This window comes from Poecilia reticulata, linkage group LG14 (assembly GCF_000633615.1).
Source record: "Poecilia reticulata strain Guanapo linkage group LG14, Guppy_female_1.0+MT, whole genome shotgun sequence".
In the NCBI taxonomy this organism is placed as follows: domain Eukaryota; kingdom Metazoa; phylum Chordata; class Actinopteri; order Cyprinodontiformes; family Poeciliidae; genus Poecilia; species Poecilia reticulata.
The window spans coordinates 903,138-911,676 of record NC_024344.1 but is presented as its reverse complement, the minus strand read 5'-3'; positions in this window follow the sequence as shown (position 1 = coordinate 911,676).

The following is an 8,539-nucleotide window of genomic DNA, read 5'->3' as shown; positions in this document are numbered from 1 at the left end:
TTCATTTACTGTTTTGCAGGAGATAGCCTGAATTCCTGCTTTACAAACAAACAGCCAGAGCCTAAAAGATGGATAAAAGGCTCAATAAATTTAAAAAAAATTAGGTCCGTCTGGTGCGCTCAGGACTGGATCCAGGAGGATTTGGCTGAATGGGCTGGAGCCAGTTTGGGCTTCCTACCCACACAAGGTTTTATGGATGGAAATTACCAGGGATTTATAGATTCCAGATGAAAGTAGTTGTGTTTTTCTTGCTTTTTCAGAAGTTTTTCAATGAACATAATGATTTTTAAAAGAATATGACCCTGTATGAAAAATAAATGCAGAATTACAGTAACTCTGCCAGTTCTGGATCTGGGGAAGTGAGTCTCTCTGTAATGCACCAAAACTAATATAAAAGGTGCAAAGCTGATATCTAGCATACATGGGGTCAAAGTTAACTATTTTTTAAATGGTTAAAAACATTTTCAGCCAACATTTTAAAGTTTACACAAGATGCTTACAGCACTTGTGTTTAAATCCACTTGTGATGAATTTCAGTGTAAAACTCTAAGGAAGAGCTGGACCTGGGAGGATCCAGGGGAAAATGTTTGCTGACTGATGGTGCAGCCAAACCACAGCGGTTCTTGACAATCGTCCACAATTCTCAGGACGCTTCAGCTTTTATTGAATTGAGGTGAAACCAAACTAAAAGATTATTGAAACGTGAAATCAGGATGGCAAGGCTCCAACACATTTTCATCATTTCAGTGCATTAACTGCATCATTAAAGCTTGATAGTATCTTGCCTGAACTCAGTCATTTTGTACAGCTTGCTGGGAATGTACAGTCAATTAATCTTTAAATGACCATTTCAGCACAGGCTAATGCACAACTTGATGTTTGATTAATGTGAAGTAGTGGCTATTATTCTATTTTCTTTTAAACTCCAGACTTTGTTTCCTTGTTTAAATCAAGCATGAGGTTGAGCTTCTCTGGAGCTGCATGAACAAAGAGTCCAAAACCCCTGAGGCTCGTCGTTCTGCTTTTGTTTGTGCTTCAATGTGAATATTTCACTAAATGAAGAGAAATGAGGATCCCTCCCACACAGTTTACAGCTATCAATCTGCATGTAAATGTTGTGGATTTTATAATTGTAGTTGTTTTAGGATGACATAATGTTGAATGAACTCAGACTTGTGGGAAATAGACTGCATGAAGCCACAGAGCTACATCATTTCACCCGAAACCATGAGCTCATTTTCATATTTAGTCTTATGACTTAAATTTACAACTTTCAGTCTGATTTATGTGCATTCTAGAGTCCAAATTTTCTGCTGGCTTTCCAATTCAGCAAATCAAATCTAGACTTGCAGCTGGGAAACTCTGCTAACCTACTTGGAGCAAAACATGAGACTCACAAAACCACAGGCCAGATTGTGTCACACATGAAAAAGTGGAACAAATCATTGTTATATTTAAGCCTCTTTTCACATTTCATTATTGTATTAAAGGTTTTGTTTGTTTCCAAAGTTATCACARGTTCTGCATGGCTGTGCAGCGAACACTGAGGTGTGATAGAAGGAGCCCCAAGGAATCAGTACCAGATCTTCAGCCAAGACTATCAGATTTACATTCATTAGTAGAAGTTTAAGATAATGTTATGTTTCACCTGTGTAATCACGAAAAATATCTCTGGGGCCTGGCAGCAGTTCATAAACTGTCTTTGTTGGCAATCTTGTTAAAACCTGTACAAGCAAAATCACTTAATTTACAACAAGAATCAAAGCATGAAAAAAGTAAAGGATGGTTTAAAGATGTAAAAGTGACAGAAATGCCAAGAGGCTCAGTACCGATCAGCCAAATCACAACGTTAAACACTTTACCAGATGTGGATAAACTCCAGGACAGGAAAGGTGTCTGCATTCAGGCCACTGATTTTACAGTCCGCAGCTGTTTTCTGAAGCTCAACGCTTCCACAGTGAGAGCAGCGATTCACTGTTGTGATGTCAAATCATCAAGGTCCTTGATGTTGAAAGGGAGATCCTAGAGCAGCAGAGGGAACAACGACTGACCATCCTGCTCTCATGTTAAAGCTAAAATGTCATCACAGCATGGCGGCGCTCTGCGATGCCTTCACTGTCTGAGTGAAGGCATCGTGGTCATGCTGTTCTGTGACTGACTGCAGGAAAATACGCCACACTCAACCCTCATGGCACCGCTTCCAGACAAGAAAAAACGGATACACCTCCAAGTTGTGCATGTATTTAAGGGAAAACAGAAAGCTGAGTTCTGAATTTGAAATAGAAAATGTGCGTTTTGCTGTCAACCTCTGGTGTTGCATTCTGGTTATGAGTCGGAGGAGAAAGAGAGGAAAAGCCGTCATAAAATTTATTCTGATTTTATTTCCAGTAGTTACATGATGACATATAAAATACATCTTTGGATGATTTGAAAAATGATTTTGGATTTATGAAGATGATTTTATTGCTAAATTGAGACATATTATGAAAAACAAGTTTTAAAATCATCACATTGTTTTGAATTGACAAAGTATCTTGAATCAAACTGTTTGCATAAAGACATAATACTGCAAAAGCTAAAAATGTTCAGAAACGAGCGACTACATTCAGAACATTTTTATAGAGGCCCGTTAAAGCCCAGCCTTCAAAGTCTTACAGGTTTTCACTTTTGGTCAGGAGTAAATTCTGGCAGTAAATGTTGGTGAATAAAGCAGGATCTGCAGCCCAGATGATTCAGCTCATTCTCCTGCTGATTGATGGCCTGAAAAATAAGAACAGAAACTTTAACTGTGGTCTTGTCTCTCCTTTTCAAGTCAAACTCAGCTGAACAGACGATTTATTTGCATTCTAAAACTTCCAATTTCCAGTTTAAAGATGATGTTTTGGGAAATATTAGAACTAAGTTAAAATGCTGTGCATTAAAGCAGAGTAGTGATTAGTATGTAGATGGTATAGATATAAATCATTCCTCTAAAAGTCCTCTTGTGGTCATGTTGACCCAAACTGCATCTGTTGTCCTCTCACATGGACATCCATTAACTGCTTTTTTCTATATTTTATCTGCTATAGTTTGTTCTGGCTGGGTGAAACCGCTGAGTGGTGTAGAACTGAAAATATTAAAAAAGATTTTTTTATTATTGTACATTAGAGCAGAAAAATAAAGAAAAAAAAATCAAGTTTATACCCAGTTTTTGATCAGGGTTTTGTCTACTCTATGTATTTGCCTGGGCTGCACAGTGGCACAGTTGGTAGAGCTGCTGCCTTGCAGCAAGAAGGTTCTGGGTTCGATTCTCAGCCTGGGGTCTTTCTGCATGGAGTTTGCATGTTCTCCCTGTGCATGTGTGGGTTTTCTCCGGGTACCCTGGTTTCCTCCTACAGTCCAAAAACATGACTGTCAGGTTAATTGGCCTCTCTAAATTGTCCCTAGGTGTGAGTGTGTGTGTGCATGGTTGTGTGTCTCTGTGTTGCCCTGCGACAGACTGGCGACCTGTCCAGGGTGACCCGACCTCTCGCCTGGAACGTTAGCTGGAGAGGCACCAGCAACCCTCCCGACCCCACTGAGGGACAAGGGTGAAAGAAAATGGATGGATGGATGTATTTGCCCTTTTCTTTTCCCTGTTAGCAATCAGCCACCTGCTTCTTGTTTACTAATCACCTCCCAAGCAAACAGCTTTCAGTTCCCTGGGCTCATTGCCAGATCAATGCCGGTTCTTTGCTGACTATCAGTCATTTTATCAGCACTCAGTGGGTTCATCTGGTGTTATTTGTCCGTTTCATGTTTCTGAGTTTACCCACTTTTTCCTGTAATGACAAAAATCTAAATTACGAGACTGACCTACTACTTTCTGGACTTGGATTCAAATTGAAAACAATTTTTCAGAAGATAATGGAGTTCAATAAAAAGTTATTTCAAATGTCCTAGGTTTTTATTTTCTAACACCTTTGCCTTTACTAAAAACCAAAAAAGATTCTTTAACTCTGGAGAATTGCTGTAGAGTTCTATTTGTCTTTTTCACAAACGATGAGAAAATCAGCCATTTTGTTGCAGCCAAGAACATCTGATCAGAAACAAACTGAAGCAGATGACGGCCAGTGAAATACTTCAGATCCCCGACAAGCTTTCCAGCCAAACCAAGTATTATTACGTTCTCCACTACGCAGTAATGTTAGCAGTTGCTAACAACATGCTAACATGTTAGCATGCTGGAGTTAGAATCAGGGATGGTTTGTGCTTTGGAAACTTCTCGTAGGAGCAAAGATTTAAGAGATCAGCATCATTCCACACTTTACTTCATCCATCCATCTTCTTGCACCCTTTTTCCCTTGGTGGGGTCGGGAGGGGTGCTGGTGCCCATCTCCAGCCAACGTTTTGGGTGAGAGGTGGGGTACACCCTGGACAGGTCGCCAGTCTGTCGCAGGGCAACACAGAGACACAACACAGAGACACACAGGACACACAACCATGCACACACACACACCTAGGGGCAATTTGGAGAGGCCAATAAACCTGACAGTCATGTTTTTGGACTGTGGGAGGAAACCGGAGTACCTGGAGAAAACCCACCATGCACAGGGAGAACATGGAGACTCCATGCAGAGAGACCCCAGGCCGGGAATTGAGCCCAGAACCTTCTTGCTGCAAGGCAACAGCTCTACCAACTGCGCCACTGTGCAGCCCCACTTTACTTCAGTTAATGTTAAATACATCCATTTTTATTCAACATCAGTGTAAACTACAGAGAGGCAGTAAAGCAAAATAAGTGAAGCTGCCCTACAGCTCACATTTATTTGCTTAGTACGTTTTTCCCTATTTGTTATTTTATAAAACTTTCATATTTGTAACTGTTTTTAGTTTTGCTTTTTGACAATGTGATGTAACTTCTTCTCTTTATCAATATAACAGGAGTGTGTGTCACATCACAGGCTGCAACATGCTGGTCAGGATTTATTTTAGCTTGAATTGCCAGGAAAATATAAGGCATTTAAGCGTTAATTTCTTATTTTTATCTGTTGTGTACTTGTTTTTTTTCTTTTTTAGCTTTTTTCATTGGTAAATTTTGCTGAAACTTTATCAGATTAAGTCAGTAAACCTGATGCATTGTAAGAGTTGTTTAGTAACAATAGTATTTCTCACTAATGTGTGCTAAACTACATTTGTCTCCCAGAAATTCTTTGCTGCAACTTCACTGCACAGAAAACATCCTGAAACATTTATATACCATCATAAGCTGAACTAATTACGTCACGCTGAACACCGGGCTCACTGACCTCAAACGCTCTTTAATCTTATTTCCAGCTGCCGTCGATTAAACAGCTTCTGTGCTGCAAAAGGGAAACGGGAGGAAGCCTGGGAGGGGCTCAGCTTGTTTTAATTGGTAGAAACATTTCCGGTTAGGAAGATGGATGGCAGAAGGAAGCTCTCTGCCTCAGCCTTGGCTCATGAAGAGCTCATTGTTGCGGGACGTGCAGAATGAAGCTGGGGGATCTGGTGATCTTACCACAGATTGACCTCTGATGTCATAAATGTGGAAAGAGATGGTCAGCTGGTAGGGTGTGTTATAATATCACCATAAAGACAAAAAGGCAAGGAAGGACACAAGATAAAAACGACCTTTTTGAAATATTGACGTGGAACGAAGGTTATCTGGTACATCACCTTTTGTTCTCAGCGCCTATAAGGAAATATTGCAATCCCTCATGAAAGAACATTATGTTGGCAAAGTAAAAATGATTTATTATTTTTCTAACGCATAACAGATTAAAAGTGGGAAAAGTTGTTTTATTACAGCATAAAATGTGGAATTTAAAGTTGTGCATGTTTCCACTTTAGAGAGTTCGTACTAGCATATTGTGGTTGGTTTCTTTTTCAAGACAAAAATATAAAAAATTACAAAAGGCCTGTTTTTAATCTGCAGACTAGTGAAAAAGAGAAGTCATATTTGCTATTTAACAACAAATCAACACATGTTTAGTTTATTTCAGTAACAGTTTTTTTACACTGCACCCTTTTAAACTAACATGGTCTGATTTTAGTTTTCACAGGAAACTGCCAAACAAGTCTGCCTTCTGTGTGAACATTGACCTTAAAGTAAATTTGATTATTTAAAAACTCACGAACTGCAGAGCTTTTAAAACCTGCTTTAATGTTCACTTGAATGTGTTTAATTTCAGCTGTTCAGTCAGAACATTTTACGTCAAACTGTGTTCACTCTTCATGAAACAGGACAGTTAAAACAATTCTCTTTACTCTAGTCTTGCTTTCAGTACTGAGATTAGGAATGTTTTGATGCCGTTAGAAGAGCTTATGCTACAGAAACACATGATGTTGTTTGAACTGTCTGTTGTTATAGGAGACAAAAAACTGAAACACTCATTTTTAAATGTCAAGTATTTTAAGTGGTTCCCACAGGAGGGCAGGTATGGTGTCGTGTATTTTTCAGGTCATTTTATATCAAGTAACTGTTTTACCTCCAGTTGTTAAAAATGCTCAACATATCGTCCATCTTCTTGACACCCTGGTCCCTCGGTGGGGTTGGGAGGGTTGCTGGTGCTAATCTCCAGCTAACGTTCTGGGCGAGAGGTGGGGTCACCTGGACAGGTCGCCAGTCTGTCACAGGGCAACACAGAGACACACAGGACAAACAACCATGTACACACACACTCACACCTAGGGACAATTCGGAGAGACCAGTTAACCTGACAGTCATGTTTTTGGACTGTGGGAGGAAACCGGAGTACCYGGAGAAAACCCACCATGCACAGGGAGAACATGGAGACTCCATGCAGAAAGACCGGGGCTGGGAATCAAACCCAGAACCTTCTTGCTGCAAGGCAACAGCTCTACCAACTGCCCCACTGTGCAGCCCGCTCAACATATCAGACATGACTTAAATTTGACTTTGTAATTTGATGTCTTGAAATTGGGCCTCTGTTTCTTTAAGAWGCTCCTCCTCTTTACGACACTGTTCATCATATAAGGCTCAAAAATGTGTTTTGATACTTATGATTAGCAATAACTTTAAATCTTTAAATCTGTAAAGCATGATTTCCAAATTAACTGGATCCATTTGGCACTAGATTACAATGCGCCATGTGTTATATAATGTTTTATAATAATGGCCTATTCCATTCTGTCGCCATATTTGCTGAATGTGGGGATTTGTTTTAAAGCAGGACTCTGTTCCACTCTCTCACCTGGACTTCTTCCACTTCTAAACAGTAAAAGTCCAAATGTCAAAGCAGGATAAAAGCTGTGGTAGAAGCAGACTGTTAGACAAAAGTAAATGGAGTCATTCTCCAAATCAAGGCCAGATCACTGGACGGCTGCAGTTGTAACCCAATTACTCCCAGGCCACATGTTTCCAGAGCTGGGACGTCCTGCAGCAGAGGGAAGCCCTTCCTCTTCTCTGCAGTCACCCTATAAAAACACAGCAGGCAGAGAGAAAGAGTGGCAAGGAGAGAACGAAGAAAACCTGCAGGCGCTGCTCCTCATGACTTCAGTGTAAAGATATCTTCAAATATTTTGGTCTTGAGTGAAAACTGGCTCGTTTTGTGCACATGGAAAAATGATTGACGATTCAAGCAATCAATCGCAGCCAGATTCATAAAAGAGGTGTGACTAAATGATTTACTTAAATGTATATTATTTTTTGAAACATATTGAAATGATCTGATGAATAGGATGTAAAAACTACTATTTTATAAAGAGAAGAAAGAAGAAAAGCACAGAGTAAAATATATAGCACCAATTAAACTAAAGCAGGGCAGCTCCAGAGAACATGAACCATGTGGTTTGCAGTGGAGTTTGTTGTGTGGGATAATTAATGATGTGAGGATGAGGTCTTGTTCCACGGATGTGTGTGGGTGACTTTACAGTCTTTGCAAATGAAACCACCCCAGTCCATCTTCCACAGTTACTCTCTGAGCTGACAGACAGTATTTATCCCTAAAGGTCAGAGGAAATGTTATTAAATAAATGTGGTGAGATGGCATTCTAGTTTTCATTAACACGTTTAATTAAAAGGGCGATCCAAATTGACCAGAAAAATGTTGTTAATTACCAGTGGGAGGCCCTGCTGTGAGTTTTGTTTTACAAGCCCTTATATAAATGAACAGGATTTGTTAAAGTTAAGTTACAGTTTAATCTGTTGTCTCATTTCCAAAAGTCTTTAAGCATCTAATCTGTTGCTAATTTGGAGATTCTGTGTAGTTCTCCTTCACAGAATAACATTTTCTAATTGGGTCACAGGTGGATTCGTTCCACGGTAAAATGACTCCTGATGGCAACAGGACAAGATTTTCCAGGGTGAGATGAAACTCCAAAATGCACTGTTCAGAGTTTTATATGTAAAAAATAAAGCTGAACATGTCATTTTCCTTTCACTTCAAAATTATGCACGACTTTGATGAGCTACCAGTTGAAAAATACTTTAAAAAATTTGGATTGTATTATGGAAAAACGTAAAAACGTTTAGCGGTATCAAGGCTGTTTGAAGATATCAGTGTGAAATACTCAATGTTACAGAACATTTTCCTCCATG